The 18,685-nt window shown below is 40.9% G+C and overlaps 1 pseudogene; it reads left to right on the top strand.

Moving 5' to 3' along the window:
• The first annotated feature begins 16,727 nt into the window (after positions 1–16,727).
• Positions 16,728–16,827, top strand: LOC141622309 (small nucleolar RNA R71; annotated as a pseudogene).
• Positions 16,828–18,685: the final 1,858 nt, after the last annotated feature.

Raw genomic sequence — 18,685 nt, 5'->3', positions numbered from 1 at the left:
TCAAAATTTTGTATATTGTGGAATATGACCAAGATTCTAAAAATTCAATACAAATTTCTTACAAAACATTTTTAATTTATTTCATGAATAAATAGCATAAATCATAATTTTTATAACTTAATTCCAAATTAATCACAAAAATATGAAAAATTCAAAATCAAAATTTTGAACATACTTATAATAATTTCTAAATACTGGAAAAATATAAATCCAACCCAAAAATTTCGAATTTAATTTTATGACTAATAAAGTTGCCTTTTATCGATTTTATCACACAAAAATCAATAAACGCACAAAATTAACAAAATTATTTTTTCCATTTCACATCTGATGTTCTAAATATGTGTGCAACTTTGGAAAAAAAATTCATGCCCTGAATTTTGTTTTTGCTATTTTTAGCTTATATAATCTCGATTTAATCCAATTTTAACAATTAAAATCATAAATCATGCAAAATTAATCACATTAACTTCAAATTTTACATACAATAAGTAAAATATACACATGAGATCATATTAAAATTCCGTGGCCACAAACAACATATAACTATTTTTAGTTATTAAATAACCATTTTACTCAATAAAATGTTATTATTATCCAATAAATTATAAAAGTGAGCAATAAAATTCCATAAATCATATAAAATGACCTAAAATATTTTAGGACCAGAATTTATACATGTGACAGCTCTGTCGTGTACTATCAAAAATAAAACCTAACGGTCTCAACTAAAATGTAGTAGAGGCAGTCGAGTATCGAATCCACAGGGAGGCGGTGCAATTATCAGTTGCCTAATTCTAATCTTAAGGTAACAAATGGGGGTTGTTTGAATTGGTTGCTAAACTAAGAGATTTAAAAGAAGAGAAATAAAGGCAATAAATAAATTTGAACTATCAGATAGAGAAGGACATGCCAGGATTTCGGTTCACTACGGTAGTTCAGTGACTCGGCTGTAAATGACTCAGACGAATTAATGTAAGACGGATGTTGAAAGGTCCTTTCGGTCCACTTTCTATCCTAAAATACCACTAACTTAACTTTCATTCTTGTCAGGGTAGTCTACTGTTCATAGCAGGCCTATTTAGTCCAATCTTTCGATCTAGGATTAATTTTAGCCAGATTAAAGGTTAACTTAGAAGTGTGCACTCAACTAAGTCGATTAAATACAATTAAATTGCTATGGTGACAGAGCCTTGTAATTAATTCGTCTAATTCATTTACTACATCGTCACTTTCCTACCGCAGATCCCCTAATCCCAACATGAAAGGGGTTTAGCTACTCATATCGCTAATTAAACTAACAGTAGATAGATTTCCAGTAGTAAACATAATGAAATAACCAATAAATTGCATAAAGAGAAATTAGGGCAAAGGAATAAATGTAACGGAACAAGAGATTAAAGCAAACAAAAGATTAATTATTAATAAAGGAAGAGAAAGAATTACAATCGATGCGAATCCGGCGTAAAGAACACAAATTCCAAGCGAAAACAATCCCGAAATAAAGTTACAGTAGTGAAGAATGAAGTACGCAGTAAAACTTTTGATAGATACTCAGTAGTAAATAAAAACTGATACTAATAACCTAACTAATGTAGGTTTAAATAGCAAAGTAAATGAGTTTTTGCGGAATTAACATAACACGGGATGTTTAAAGCCCATAAATAGCGAAACCACTCGATCGAGTGGATTAAAACCACTCGATCGAGCAACCACCTCAGCAAATCTACTCGATCGAGTAGAAAGTTACTCGATCGAGTAAGCGGCCTTCTCAAGAAGATAAGGATCGAGTGGAAAACCACTCGATCGACCACCAGAGGACGTAAAAACCACTCGATCGAGTGGCAAAACAGCTCGATCGAGTTCTTTAACTTCAAATAAGCTCAAGTCCGCGCCTAAATGCCTCGTGATCCGTGCCATGACGCTTCCAAATGCAGTATCTCACTCTGGAACAATCCCGTCTCCTCTAAATGCATGCAAAAAGGACGAAAAAGGGTACGATTCCACTACTTTCGCATTCATTTCTAAAAAATGGACAAAACGAACCAAAGTAGCCAATTCGGGGCAAAATACCATAAAAACAGTATAAAAAATGCATAGAAATACGTGCTGAAGGCTAAAAAGACTATATATTAGGCACGTATCAAACCTCCCCAAACCAAACCTTTACTCGTCCTCGAGTTAACTGAAAACTAAAATAATGGAACGGAATTGATAACTCAGAGCTAGCTTAACTTGTCTACTTGAACCAATTTAATGCAACAAAAACTAACAGCTGTAGCTAGGCAGTCAATACGAAAACGAGTTATAAGCTGTTCAGAAAAACAGCCAACCTATCGACCTTGCAAGACCAACAAAATCGGACTCTTTCGTGGTCACTCTTCTCTCATGAAGCAAAGGGTGAATCTTATATGTAAAAGAGAGAAGAAAAGACAGTCACTCACCTAACTGCGATCTACACAGCATGCATGCAACAAAGATGAAAGACAATTCAAGTACTAATGCACACACTCCAACCAATAATGTTCGTCACAGCCGAGGGCTTACAAATAATTTGGGAATAGTGAGGTTCAGGTGAGAAAGGGCAAAACATGTTATGGAAATGTGGAGGTAAAAGCGTCAAACTAGTTCCTAACAGGACCATACTGAAACCATCCGAATCTCAACTGACTGAAAAACTAAGTACAAGTGCCCTTCATTTGGCACAAAACTCACTAGACTCAAAACACAATCTCCTCAAAAATAATGGGATAAAACGGAGGAGTCAAACGGTCACAAACTTCCCTTTTTTAAACACCGTCTGAAATAACTAACTGAAACAAACAACTTTTTTCAAATTTTCTTTCTTTCTCTTTTTTTTTTCTTCTGTTTCACGTTCCAGCTCTTTCTTTCATTTTTTTTCATTTTTTTTTCTGTTCTTTTCCTTTCACGTCTTCCTTTTTTTTTCTTTTTCAGTACTTTTTTTTTACTCCCTCTTTAATTTCCACCAATTCCAAAACACAGAAAAACGGGCCAAACTGCAATGGGAAAAACATACCACAAAAGAACATACTAACTAACTTGACTAGGAAGGCTTAGTTTGGGATGTAGCTAATGGGTCAAAAAGGCAAATTTGGCTAATGTGGAGCTAAATGGGTGAAAAATATAAGGAAAGGGAAATTTGCAAGCACCTCCCTGCATGTGACACCAACCGCAAACCCGAATATGTGCATTTGACAAGAAATTGAATGTCATAAATGTGCAAAAAATGATGAACATGCTATGCAAGGAGTACTACTCTCAATTCCTAATGAACTGGTCATGAATGTCACCAGTTAAGCGCTCTAAAACTCAGAATTTATCAAGTAGTTTGCCAATTTATCAGGTCAAGTCTAAGCAATCAGCTATATTTGAACAGAAACTCGTAGACTATGCGTATGACAAAGCTAATAACTATCAATAAAAGTGCAAGGCTCAAGCAAAATGACAAGTTATAGTGCATTATCATCACGGAAATCTACCGTTCCGACTCAACCTATATGCAGAAATAAACGTGAATTTTTTGAATTTTTCTAAAATTTTCTAAATTTCTTTTGGATTTTTGATTTTTAAATGAAGCAAAGAACAATGCAAAGCTGAAAAATAAACGTGAATGCAAAAAAAAATGCAAATGCAGACTCAAAAGAATGCAATACCCCTCCCCAAACCAAAACAGACAACGCCCTTGTTGTCCTCCAGCATACACCAGCAGATATATACGGGGGAACGGGAATATACAACCAAAAGAAAATAAAATCAATAAATAAAGGGAGACAAAATAAAAGAGTAAGAAAAATCATACAAAATACGAACATCCCCAAACCAGCCAGAAAACTGGGGAAGTGAGTAGACCAGTAGCTACTCGTCGTCGTCGTCGTCACCGTCGTCGTCCACCACCGTGTACTCCGGGTCTCTCTCCTCCTCTCTCCTCCTCTGCTCCTCAGCGCGAGCTCTCTCCACTGCCACCTCTGATTCCTTCTCCTCCTCCTCGTCAGCAGACTCCGGGTACCCCTCAGGTGGGAACCGGAAGAAGGAAGGGTGGGGCCAACCCTCTGGGATCGGTCTGTGTCGCCGCAAGTGGTACTCGTACAGAGGGTGCAAGGCAAGAGCCAAGTCCTTCTCCATACGAACCTGACGCGCTGCAACCTCAAGCAACAAACCGTAAACTGCGCCCCCTTGGTCCAAGACCGTGGGCGCCACAAAAGGAGGTGGTACGAAAGTAGCCGGTAAGACCGGCTCAGTCTGTGTCTGGTCAGTGGGAGCGGGAGTAGGAGTGGTAGTAGTAGTGGGAGTAGGGGTCGGATCGGGAGTAGCCGTGGAAGGCTGGGTACTCCCCGAAGGTGTAGACCCCTCTCCAGTCTCAAGACGCCGCTTCTTGGCGGCGGGTGCATCAGGAGGTGGTCGATGTGGGAGGTGAAGGTCAGGCAGTGGTGGCAGGCGAGAGCCCCTAGCAACAGTAGGAAGAGGCTCTAGACGGGGGAGAGTCTCACAAGGTAAGTCTACAGACAGGAAGCCGTCTATCTTCCATGTCTGGTAGTCTGGGGTAAGCCAATGCTGAGAAAACATGGCATCCAGACTCAGTAGCCTCTCTCCGTCGAGGTACTGCAAGTCACGAGGCCAAACGGGGATGAGGGAACGGGCAAGAATGGTGACTATGCCACCGCAGGCAATGGTTTCCGTCTCCTTCTTCCCCTGGCTCGCAAGGTACTGGGCGGTCAAGTAAGCTATGTTGAGGGTAAAAGGACCCTCGCAGTCGATGTTCAAGTAACCGCCCAGGATGGAGAGCTCGGTGTTTGTGATGTTGTTCGGCTCCTTTCGGCCGAAAATAGTGCTCCCCATCAGTCTAAGGAAACAACGGACAGTGGGGAGGTGTGTAACACCCCCATACTCCAAGTGCCTTACTAGGACCACTTAAGGCATGGAAGTGCTACCATCTCGGTTACCCGAGGCAATGATAATCATAAGACAATAAAGAAACGTACTTTAAAAGTAAACATAGTTTAAGTGATTACATGATCAAACCGAAACTGATAAACTGAAATACAAGGTTCTCAGACGGTCTACTGCTAAAACTATGAAAGTTACAAAACACCGTCTGACACAGCGGAAGACTTCTAACTGCCTCGTGATGACTCATCCCAGCTATCCCATACGCGTCATATCATACCTGCTCAATAACTGCTCACCACCACCGAATGGATCACCACAGTTTTTAAAACATTAAACGGGGTCAGTACTAATCACACAATTTATATAACCAACAACACAGTAAACAAGCAGCTCAAACGGACACACACACAATCACACCCACTCCAATCAATCTCCGTCACCGACTGTCCATTGGACCAGCCCTGCCAGTGGGGGACCGCAGCCGTTCCCACCTAAGCCCCGCTCATCATACCGAGCGATAACCCTGTCCCATTAATGTGCACATCCCCTCCCGTGGCGGGTTCCACGGAGGGCGAAACTAGGGCGTGAAGCCACTCCCGCAAGTGACTCCACTCAGCCGAGAACGCATCTCGAGAATCAGAGACAAACAATCACAACCATTAAACATCAATCAAACCAACAACTGTCACAATACTCGTATAACAATAATCAACAATCATAAAACACCAACAATGTATTATGGGACTAATACTGAGTAGAGAAACCCTACCTGGAAAGCAACACAATCAGACGGTCTCAACAGCTGATATCAAAAGGCTTCTTCTACGAATCCTCCTTTTAGCATACAAACATATAATCACTACCAATCACGAAATACAACAAAACCCCCAAATTCCAATATTAGGGTTTAACCAACTTTAACGAAACACTATAAAAACGGTACGTAGATCTTACCCTCGACGCAAGGATCACAAAGGTATAAAGAAAGGTAAAATCCGACCTTCCAAGCTCCGGGATTTGCCAACAATGCGATTGATGCGAAGAGCGTAGTTTGATTTCTCTTTGAATGTAATTAGGTTGTAAAAGTGTTTAAAGAAAAGTGACGGAAGTAATTATATACTTAATCGCATTATTAACAAAACCCGAGAAATCATCCCCCATAAACCGGCTACTCGATCGAGTAGCTGAGGTACTCGATCGAGTGCCCCCTTACTCGATCGAGTATCAACGTTACTCGATCGAGTACCCAACAGGTCAGAAACTATTTTAAAAACGCAACTCACCCTTACTCGACAGAGTAAGGCCTACTCGATAGAGTACCCAGAGACTCATAAAACCGTAGTATTACAGTCTTCCCTCCTTAAAAAGAATTTCGTCCCCGAAGTTCAACCCATACATAAAAACAACCATACTAACTCGACCAAGACACAACAACATAGCTAAGAACTCAAGAACTCGACCAAACATAAAACATGAACTCTTAACACCAACTCCACCAACTATTCCTACCTCCACACATCGCTCACGATGTCGTATCAACTACATCATAAACTCTCCCGACACTAACTCCATACACTACTAACTACCATCCACGAACGCTGCTAGCTCCGTAATATATCATCCACTACCAAATCCAATATCAAGACACTTATAGACATCAAACGGAATGTTACATTCTACCACCCTTAAAAGGAACTTCGTCCTCGAAGTTTACTCACACTCATAACCTCATCATCCAACTGTCAACACTAGCTACTACAAGCACGGCCATGACCTTTAATAAAATCAATCAAAACAAATATCCGTCCTTTATGCTACACCAACACTCTACTTCCAAACATACTACCATATGTACAACCATCAAAATCTCTTTTATCGCATCCTACTCCTCTTAAGATAAATGTTACGTCCTCGTAACTCACTAATACTAAATCCTAGCTATATCGTCTCATAATCCTCATCACCACCGCATGTCAAAGATAACCACCTATAATCTAAACACTCACCATGCATATATCCAAGGCTCTCTTACTTAAACATTTCTCATACCTCAACTCATTCGGCACCCCACCTAACCTATACCAGAAAACTCGTAGCAAAATCACCATACTAACTCTCCATTATTACTGCAAAACAACATACCTCTCTGTGTAAAGCACCTATCTCCCAAAAGCATAACTCACGATCCACACTCGGTACGTATACTCACACTAGATCCTCAAGTTCTTTCTTTCATTACCGCAAAACTCATACACAACTTAACATGACACTAATTCCCCCAACACCTACACTCACTGTCTCAACAAAGGATTATGAACCACCTGCATCTTTCAGGTCATTACCACACATGTTTTACGAATCACTTGCCATTACCATGTCCACTAAAGCCTTATCTAGAACAAGATCAAAATTATTGTAACAACCTCTCACAACCGTGTCTCATCAACAGAATATCACTATACCATGACAACAACGAAAACATATACAACTCTATTTCATATCATACTCTACCCTGATTCCCAAACTTAACTGGTAAGAAACATAAATAACAAAACAACTGTCTATCTGTACAAACTGAAACTCACAGGAAGCAACATCAAACAAAACAACAATCTATGTATGACTGGTATGTACTTTTGAAAACTCGTATCATAATCATCCCGCCTACTCCACCACAACCGTTGACGGCATCGCAACACCGCCACCAACAGCCACACCGCAGTGCAAAAATACCCGCATCACAACATTATGTACCGTGCCCGGATCACCACCCGAGGCACAACAACCACATCGACAGACATCACAACTGCATACAATTCCCATAAACACTGACTCAGAATAACTTCTCAGACAAGAAAAACTTACTCAAATCCACTTTAGTAAATCACAACGCAACATATTTTATGAATTAAACAAATAATAACCTCATGAATATCATCCCCTTACCATATCACAGATTGACATGTATCATGAATACATACAAGTATAACCAGTCATGCCAGATCACTCAAATTATTACCTTTTTAATCATCATTCCATTACGTTATCGTATCCAACATGTATTACAAAACATTCAGATGACAACTTTATAATTATCACACCATACCACTTCTTGTGAGGTCAGAACCTCACACAAACATTTATATATGACATAGACCCATAATCACATCCAACCAGTCAATCCTGATCACGTAAGTTACCACCTGATAAAAGTTACTTCTCACCCGAGCTTGACTTGTATACCCCTCATAACATATTCTCCCATTTGCATATCCATCACCCTCTGCCAGTTGTAACCATACCATTAATACTCAACTACTAACAACCGCCTCATATAACCACATCTTATACTCTCTCACAACCATACATATCAATCTGGTCTCTACAAAATCAACCTCTTTAAAATTGCTACCTTTCTAATATACCATCACCCTTAACCATTAGTCACAAACCATAACACTACCACTGTCCGGACATCAAACCTCTTACACTCATCTCTAAACATCACGATTTCTTTCCTATCTTTGGTTAACATCCCAAACAACGAACATCAAATCCATCAACAAAATTACCTCAACATTATTCCCAATACTATCCTTAATTGTATCGTCATCTAACTTTCCACCAAAAAATAACATATCGTGTAAATTCCTTACCCGGCTTCTTACCTTCCTTAATTCCCCGAAACTCACGACTAATCATGTTGTCCTGAAACTCCTATATAACCCTTAACTAATATTCTCATGATAATATCATAAATCTCGACGATTCCTTACTTCTATATCACATAACTCTGGTCAACATTTTTCTCAGCTTACTTTCATCCTTCTTTTCTCTTTACACTCAACAATACCAATTAATAGTTCAACTCCTTATTCCTTCTAGCTAACTCTTTAGTAATCCAGTTACCCTTTCGTTGCTCCAAAACTCAAATTCCATTATTTTATACCGATATCATCTCACTCTTTCTTACCATGGATCTTCTCTTATTATGCTATCACTCACACTTGCCACTAATCTATCCATAAAATCAACATTCACTGTCCAAACAATTGCATCTCCTTTGTACCTCTCTAGAAATCAGAATTCATTTCATACCGTTAATAACCCAAGAAAATCACACAGTAGTTTCATCTCTTAATAAACCAAATCTCCCAAACTCACTCTCTGTCTACAAATCCACCTTGCGACATGTCTCCACAAAGTTCTTTATATACTACTCTTCTCAACCCCTTTAAACGAACTTTCACTATGCATACTCCTAACCCACACGACTCCTAACCATCTCCCTCCATAATTCTTTACACATCTCAAGTTGCCATTATCCACATCCATACTCTCAATCCTTTCATTCTCACGTTCCTTAGACTCACATCATCCCTTGCCCATATTCACTAGCTTTTACGTTAGTCAACACACAATCATATCACTCATCTCATCTCATCTCAGAAAACATGCTCTATGTCTCAATTAAGCCATAACGATCTTCCTTTTCTTTTTCCACTATCTATCACAACCACATATAACTCATGTCCTCCCACCGAATTCATACTCACCACAGGTGCCACTCACTACACCACAAGATTGGGTAACTTACGCGTCAAGACCAACATACATGTAAAACAATGCGTAAAGAAGCAAAATAACACTTTTGAATTAAACATGATATGCAACAAAGTCTAAATATAAGCATATGACCCAAAATAGGGGTCACTAGATCGAGTACAGGTCACTCGATCGAGTAAGGGACTTACTCGATCGAGTAGGTGAAGGTCAGATGTACGTAAAACAAATTTTACCAGGGTTACTCGATCGAGTAATTAACGTACTCGATCGAGTGCCGCCTACTCGATCGAGTACCAAGGCTACTCGATCGAGTACCCTATGCAATTCTCAGCATTGTCCAGTTTTCGTAAAACGGTCATAACTCACTCATTTCTTGGTCGTTTTGGGCGTGTGACCTATCGCTAGAATCGTAAAACAACAAGCTATCACCTCCAATTGGAATCACATTAAAATTATTTATACATCTCAAGTTATAACAGTTTAAAGACGACCTCTTTATAATCGAAAAACACAACTATTTGATTTTACCTCCAAACAACTTAAACGACAACAAGGTAAGAAAAACCAACTTAGTACTCATAAAACCAGTATCCCTAACCACATGTTACTAACTTCAAAAGCCAAGCAACAAATAACTCGATGCACATATATCATTCAACTTACCAATCACATATTACCCACATGTTTTTATTATATCCTTTTCCACCAATTATTCATGCTCTTACTCAAACTTTCAGCTATATAAACTCGTACAACACTACCAACAACATATATGTATACATAACTCTATGTATAACTCAAATCAAACAAATTTTCTTTCCGTATTTCTATAATGCCATATCGTAAAACAACTATCATGCTTTCAATCAATAACTTACGAAATCACATCAACACCATCTTTTCTACACATTCCCCATTCTCCACATACATACATCCACTGATTCATGCCACATATCACTACATAGGTACACAATGCACAAGGTAAACACATAGCGATCCCGACTCATATCCCATAGTGACCGGTTCAAAATTGTAGGGCGAGTTCGCGACTTTAGGACGTCTCCCAAGTCTTCGCATTAGCTCCTACAACTTCTACCTCGGGTTCATTTTAATTGACTCCCTATGTTCATTGGATTCATTGGTTACAAGTTTCAAGATCGCCGCTCTGATACTATTTTGTAACATCCCCATACTCCAAGTGTCTTACTAGGACCACTTAAGGCATGGAAGTGCTACCATCTCGGTTACCCGAGGCAATGATAATCATAAGACAATAAAGAAACGTACTTTAAAAGTAATCATAGTTTAAGTGATTACATGATCAAACCGAAACTGATAAACTGAAATACAAGGTTCTCAGACGGTCTACTGCTAAAACTATCAAAGGTACAAAACACCGTCTGACACAGCGGAAGACTTCTAACTGCCACATGATGACTCATCCCAGCTATCCCATACGCGTCATATCATACCTGCTCAATAACTGCTCACCACCCCCGAATGGAGCACCACAGTTTTTAAAACATTAAACGGGGTCAGTACTAATCACACAATTTATATAACCAACAACACAGTAAACAAGCAGCTCAAACGGTCATACCCACAATCACACCCACTCCAATCAATCTCCGTCACCGATTGTCCACTAGACCAACCCTGCCAGTGGGGGACCGCAGCCGTTCCCACCTAAGCCCCGCTCATCATACCGAGCGATAACCCTGTCCCATTAATGTGCACATCCCCTCCCGTGGCGGGTTCCACGGAGGCGAAACTAGGGCGTGAAGCCACTCCCACAAGTGACTCCACTCAGCCGAGAACGCATCTCGAGAATCAGAGACAAACAATCACAACCATTAAACAGCAATCAAACCAACAACTGTCACAATACTCGTATAACAATTATCAACAATCATAAAACACCAACAATGCATTATGGGACTAATACTGAGTAGGGAAACCTTACCTGGAAAGCAACACAATCAGACGGTCTCAACAACTGATATCAAAAGGCTTCTTCTACGAATCCTCCTCCTAACATACAAACATATAATCACTACCAATCACGAAATACAACAAAACCCCCAAATTCCAATATTAGGGTTTAACCAACTTTAACGAAACACTATAAAAACGGTACGTAGATCTTACCATCAACGCAAGGATCACAAAGGTATAAAGAAAGGTAAAATCCGACCTTCCAAGCTCCGGGATTTGCCAACAATGCGATTGATGCGAAGAGCATAGTTTGATTTCTCTTTGAAAGTAATTAGGTTGTAAAAGTGTTTAAAGAAAAGTGACGGAAGTAATTATATACTTAATCGCATTATTAACAAAACTCGAGAAATCATCCCCCGTAAACCGGCTACTCGATCGAGTAGCTGAGGTACTCGATCGAGTGCCCCCTTACTCGATCGAGTATCAACGTTACTCGATAGAGTACCCAACAGGTCAGAAATTATTTTAAAAACGCAACTCACCCTTACTCGACAGAGTAAGGCCTACTCGATAGAGTACCCAGAGACTCATAAAACCGTAGTATTACAAGGTGGACCTGCTAAAGCTTTCGCTCCTGAAAAGTGGTGTGGGTCAGGGCTCTCCAGAGCTGACGGTAGACCGTCCTAGGGGCGGCAACCGCGCCCGTACAGGTAAGTCCAAGTAACCTACCAAACTACCCTAAGGTCATCAGAAAGGTCCGGTTAAACAACCGGAAGGACACTGAAGAACTAGAGGGGTCAGCGTCGTGTGCCCCTGAAGAGAAGGTAAAGGAGCTGAGAAACTCAAGGCTCAGCTCCATAAAAGTGCGGCCGCTCATAGTGATGAGCCCGACCATCCTCGTGGCCCGCAGTAGGTCACAAACCGACTCGTAAATGCCGAGTCTCACAAGCGCCGTTTTCTTTAGAAAACGGGAAGGTACATGCACACAGCGTACTAGATGAAAAAATTTCTTGCGATGTAAAGCGTTAACGAAAAGTACCTGTGGGTAGTCTGGGTGAGGGTCGAGGGAAGTGTCCCCTCGGACCGTGATGTGCGTAGAAGTAGAAGCGATGAGCGCTGTAGAAGTGCTAGGAGCGGAAGTAGAGGGTACTGGAGCTGGTGCAGCTCGGGACTGTCTACGACCCCGGCCTCTAGAACTCAAAGCAGAAGTCCGTGAAGCGACGGTGTGAGGGACCAGGGCTGCTCGGAAGGCAGCTGCGACTGCTGACGAGTCCGCCACAGGTGTAAAAGTAGAAGCTGGTGCAGAGGTAGTAGCTGCTGTGGTCACCACTGAAGAAGAACTAGCAGCAGTACTAGCTGTGGTGGTGACCGTAGAGGAAGTGGCGGCTGAATCGAGCTAGCGGTGAGCTAGCGGAGCGAAACTGTCCCCTGCGGTGAAACTAGAAACACTGGGGCTGCAATAGTCACTAAAGTGGAGACAGTGGCAACAGCAGGGGCCACTGTCTCAGACAAAGACGGACTGGAGGACGAACTAGTAGATGGTAAAGAACTAGAATCAATCCTGCAACCAGAGGGTAAGGGGACACGATAAGAAACAGTGGCTAATAGTAGCTTAATCAGCACGAAAAAACCAGCAGAAACAACATGTAAAACCCCCTACCAATCGAAAAATTTCGACTTACAGCATATAATTTCCAACAATTCCTCAAAATTTCGAATTACTGAAAGCAAATGGCGATAGGGAATGGGAATAGCAGTTAACAACAGTAACGATAAACAAGTAACTGAGGTTAATTAAAGCAATGCAGCATAATAACCGTCTGACAGTCGAAAAATTCGACTTAAGCAGCCTTAATCGCAAGTTTTGTGCAAAGGTTCAGATTATGCATGTCTAAGCATCGACAGGGGTGCGATATCAGTCAACAATCAGCAGCAATAACCCAAGTGACAGTCGAAAAATTCGACTGTCCTGAACCCGTATCACAAAAATCATGTAAATTTCGAATTAAGACGTGCAACAAACAGCGAGGAATTGGGATTGATCATCAAGCAAGATAGATAAGGGCAATAAACACAATTAAAGTCAAAAAAATTCCACCAACATGGATTTTCGAACCCTAATACCGATTTTTCCTCATAAAAATGCAAAAATAATGAAATTAAAATGCAATGAAGCTAGAGGAAATACTTACTTGATGAATACAACCTACAAATGCAATTAATCTTCAATCAAACAAGCAAAAGAGGCGATTTTTTCGATCACAAAACCGCAAACCCTAACCCTATTTGAAAACCGTGTAAATGGACACCAATCAAGGGGAAAATAAGGGGCTATGAGAGATTAATTAGCAAATAAGAGATTGTAGGTGGCGGATTGGAGATTGGGCAAGAAAATATGAGGATTTGGGGTGAGTTTGTGTCGCAATAAGGGGTTGAGATGACGAAAATAGGGGATGAATGAATAAGAAAACAAAAGGAAAGAGTTTAAAGTAAAAAACTCCCTGCGTCTTGTTCATTTCACTCGATCGAGTGGTTTTAAACCACTCGATCGAGCACTTGGATGCTTCAGCTGCTCGATCGAGTAGAAATCTACTCGATCGAGTAATCCCCTTTATTGCTTTACTCGATCGACTGGATGAAATGCTCGATCGAGCATATTTTCACTCGATCGAGTACAAAAAGTACTCGATCGAGCTCTTTTCTCGCGTAAGCTCTTTAATTTGACAGCTCTTTAATTTCGTCATTTCTTCCTTAGAATGCGTAAAACTTCCTCAAACCTGCATAAAAACACATGCAAAAATTTCCGAAAATACCAAATACGCGTAAGAACAGTCTATAGTCTTAAATCTACGCTAAAAACTGTCTAAAACTAATTGTCCTATTTAAACGCAATAAAACAAATTCAACGGAAAATTCAAAAATTATCTATTACAAAGTGTTACACGAGGCATTTCCCCGCTCAATTCCCAATGCAATTCAGTAGCCCCTTGGAGGGCTCCTGACTGGAGGACGTCATCTCAGCAACATTGACTGTCCCCTTTAACTTCCATGAGCATGAATTTGAATCGTTTAAAACGGTAGGAGGGGAATAGTTCGCATCCACATAAGAAAGAACCTTCCTCTTCCTTGCTCCTTTATCACCAGCTGTAGCGTCATCATCTCCAATCTGATCGACTTTAATTGCACCATTTCCTTTGACAGCTCCTTCATTGCTTTCATCTGTACCTGCAGCAGGGAAAACAGACGAACTTTCCTCCTTTTTGCTCTCAGTCTGAGGCGGAGGGGTAACAATAGCAGCACAATTCTCCAAATTTTCATCTGGAGTGTCAATAATAGGATCAATAGAAGAGAGGGCATTGCAAGGCTGAGCTTGCATGGGGGCCCTCGGGAACTTAGGCGATGAAAAATCGGCTCCTCGTCCCCTACCGAAAGGTCAAAGTCTTCCCCGACGTCTATAATCGCACGGGCAAAGTAGACAAAAATGGTCTCCCTAAAATGATAGGGGTGTGTGCATCTTCGGGGATGTCTAAGACAACAAAATCAACGGGAATAAAGAACTTCCCGATCTGGACAGGTACGTCTTCTACTACACCTAATGGCCGTGATAAACTACGGTCGGCCATCTGGACAGTCATGTTGGTGCAACTCAGCTGTGTCAAACCAAATCTCTTAGCTAGAGACAATGGTAAGACACTCACGCTAGCGCCTATATCGCATAACGCATTATCAATCAAATAGGTACCGATATGACACGGAATTGAAAAACTACCCGGGTCTGACTGCTTAGGAGGTAACTTATTTTGAACTAGGGCCGACCCCACCTCAGTCAAAGCTACGGTCTCATTATCACTAATAGTCCTCTTACGCGATAAAATTTCTTTCATAAACTTAAGATAAGAGGGTACCTTTGTCAGCAACTCAGTGAACGGCACAGTGACTTCCAAGCTTTTCATAAGTTCGACAAATTTTCCGAATTGTTCATTAGCTTTAGTATTCTGCAGCTGCCTCGGGAAGGGAACCATGATTGGTATCTCGAGTCCCTTGTTTCTCTCTTCCAATGTATCTTCCGGTGCAAGTTCTGTATCCTTTGGACGCTTCTTACCTCTCGAACGAGGTCTTTCCGGTGATTCCTCGCATAACGAGCACTAGCAGGCTCTCGAACAAGCTTCCCGTCATCAAAACTACTCGATCAACCAATATACCCATTCGATCGAGTAGAATCTTTGTCAATATCACTCGATCGAGTGGTATTTTCACTCGATCGAGCAACTCCATTTTCTGCTTCACTCGATTGAGTAGAAAAACTACTCGATCGACCAGTCTGCTCTTCCTGTTCACTCGATCTAGTGGAAAAACCACTCGATCGAGCACTTTCGTCTCCAGTTTTGCTCGATCGACCACCTGTAATCAGTCGATCGAGCACTTGCTTTGCCGTGAGCTTATTTTCTTCGACAGAACACTGTTCACCATCAGTTTTAGCCTTCCTCAGGTCTGATTTCAACACTTCCGGTCCCTCATAAGAAAGACCGCTTCTCAAATTTATCAGATTTACCGTCTCATGTGGATTCTTCTCATTTTGAGTCGGTAAATGACCCTTCTTTCTCGAGGATTGATTCGCGGCTAGTTGGGCAACTTGAGTTTCAAGTTCCTTAATGGACGCATCTTTCTGTTGATCACTCAGCTGAAACTGCTTTCTAATGGATTGCAACATAGACTTTATCTCACTTATTTCACTCACCCCACCGGAAGATGATGCACCTTGATTAGAAGGAGTGAAAGAAGGAGACTTCTGAAAGCCTTGTTGATTCTTGTGTGGAGGGACATACGGTTGCTGTTGGTGCGGAGGAGGAGTAGGATTGAGCACATTTTGACTACTCCACCTCAAATTGGGATGGACGTTCGGCTCATAATAAGTGTTTGTCTGCCTGTAATGTTGAAAGGCAGCACAAGACTCATAAGAATTTGGACAATTATCTGAAACATGTCCCTCTCCTCCACATCTCTTACAGACGAAAGGACCATCTGAAACAGCATTCACATGGTAGATTTCTCCTTTCGAGGCTCCTCCCAACTCATACTTATCGAATCTCGCCGTGAGAGCCTCTAATGCAGCTACAGAAGGAGATTCAGCACTCCTCCTTTGATTCCCTCTGGAATTCCCATACTCAGCTTTATGGGTGGTTAAGTCATCAATGATCTTCCACCCCTTAGTCTCTCCCATATTCTCAGCAAATCGGCCACTAGCTGCAGCATCCAAGATAGCCCTCTGATCGTCATACAGCCCGTTATAGAACTGATTGCATAGACTCCACTTTTCGAAACCATGGTGCGGAATGGTTCGCACCAACTTCTTGAAACGGACCCATGCCTCATGAAAGTTCTCATCAGGGCCCTGTTTAAAGCTCGTGATCTGAGCTTTAATGGCATTAGTCTTCGAGGCAGAGAAGTACTTCTTGTAAAACGCCAGGGCCAAAGAACTCCAGTCGGTGATCCCATGAGCAGCTCGGTCCAGATCCCTATACCACTCCCTTGCAGCATCGCGGAGTGAGAAAATAAACATGGTTTTTTTATCTGATCCGGGGTCACGCCAGTTGGTGGGGGTATGGAACAACAATAATCAATGAATGTCTCCATATACTTGGCTGCATCTTCATTTGCAGCTCCCCCGAATTGGTTTCTCTCAACCAAATTGATATAGGACGGCTTCGGCTCGAATTTTCTTGCCTCCCCTGGTAATGCAAATCCCTTATAGAGATTCGCAGCTGTCGGCTCAGAGTGACTGGCAATAGTTGCTTCTTCGGCCATTTCTATAAAGTACGGAGAAGTGACGGTCTCAGCTGATGAATTAGAAATAGGAGATGAAGGTGGATCCTCCTCAAACAGAGCGTTCTCGTAGTAACTAGACAGAGTACTCAGCTCTTCTTCTGTCGTCAATATCCTAGATGATCGCCTCAACTCACTCAAAGTCTTCTCAATCTCAGGATTGATCGGTAGTAGTTTACCACCCTGTGACCTGCGCATAAGAAGAAACTACAAATAGAACATAAGAATAGTTTAAGGAACGGATGCCCCTTAAACTAAAAGAAAGACCAAAAATAAAACAACTAATAATTTAAACAATTGCCTCCCCGGCAACGGCGCCAAAATTTGACAGCTCTGTCGTGTACTATCAAAAATAAAACCTAACAGTCTCAACTAAAATGTAGTAGAGGCAGTCGAGTATCGAATCCACAGGGAGGCGGTGCAATTATCAGTTGCCTAATTCTAATCTTAAGGTAACAAATGGGAGTTGTTTGAATTGGTTGCTAAACTACGAGATTTAAAAGAAGAGAAATAAAGGCAAGAAATAAATTTGAACTATCAGATAGAGAAGGACATGCCAGGATTTCGGTTCACTACGGTAGTTCAGTGACTCGACTGTAAATGAGTCAGACGAATTAATGTAAGACGGATGTTGAAAGGTCCTTTCGGTCCACTTTCTATCCTAAAATACCACTAACTTAACTTTCATTCTTGTCAGGGTAGTCTACTGTTCATAGCAGGCCTATTTAGTCCAATCTTTCGATCTAGGATTAATTTTAGCCAGATTAAAGGTTAACTTAGAAGTGTGCACTCAACTAAGTCGATTAAATACAATTAAATTGCTATGGTGACAGAGCCTTGTAATCAATTCGTCTATTTCATTTACTACATCGTCACTTTCCTACCGTAGATCCCCTAAACCCAACATGAAAGGGGTTTAGCTACTCATATCGCTAATTAAACTAACAGCAGATAGATTTCCAGCAGTAAATATAATGAAATAACCAATAAATTGCATAAAGAGAAATTAGGGCAAAGGAATAAATGTAACGGAACAAGAGATTAAAGCAAAAAAAGATTAATTATTAATAAAGGAAGAGAAAGAATTGCAATCGATGCGAATCCGGCGTAAAGAACACAAATTCCAAGCGAAAGCAATCCCGAAATAAAGTTACAGTAGTGAAGAATGAAGTACGCAGTAAAAGTTTTGATAGATACTAAGTAGTAAATAAAAACTGATACTAATAACCTAACTAATGTAGGTTTAAATAGCAAAGTAAATGAGTTTTTGCGGAATTAACATAACACGGGCTGTTTAAAGCCCATAAATAGCGAAACCACTCGATCGAGTGGATTAAAACCACTCGATCGAGCAACCACCTCAGCAAATCTACTCGATCGAGGAGAAAGTTACTCGATCGAGTAACCGGCCTTTCTGCAAGATAAGGATCGAGTGGAAAACCACTCGATCAAC

This window comes from Silene latifolia, chromosome 1 (assembly GCF_048544455.1).
Source record: "Silene latifolia isolate original U9 population chromosome 1, ASM4854445v1, whole genome shotgun sequence".
Taxonomy (NCBI): domain Eukaryota; kingdom Viridiplantae; phylum Streptophyta; class Magnoliopsida; order Caryophyllales; family Caryophyllaceae; genus Silene; species Silene latifolia.
This window is presented reverse-complemented; position numbering and strand designations above follow the sequence as displayed.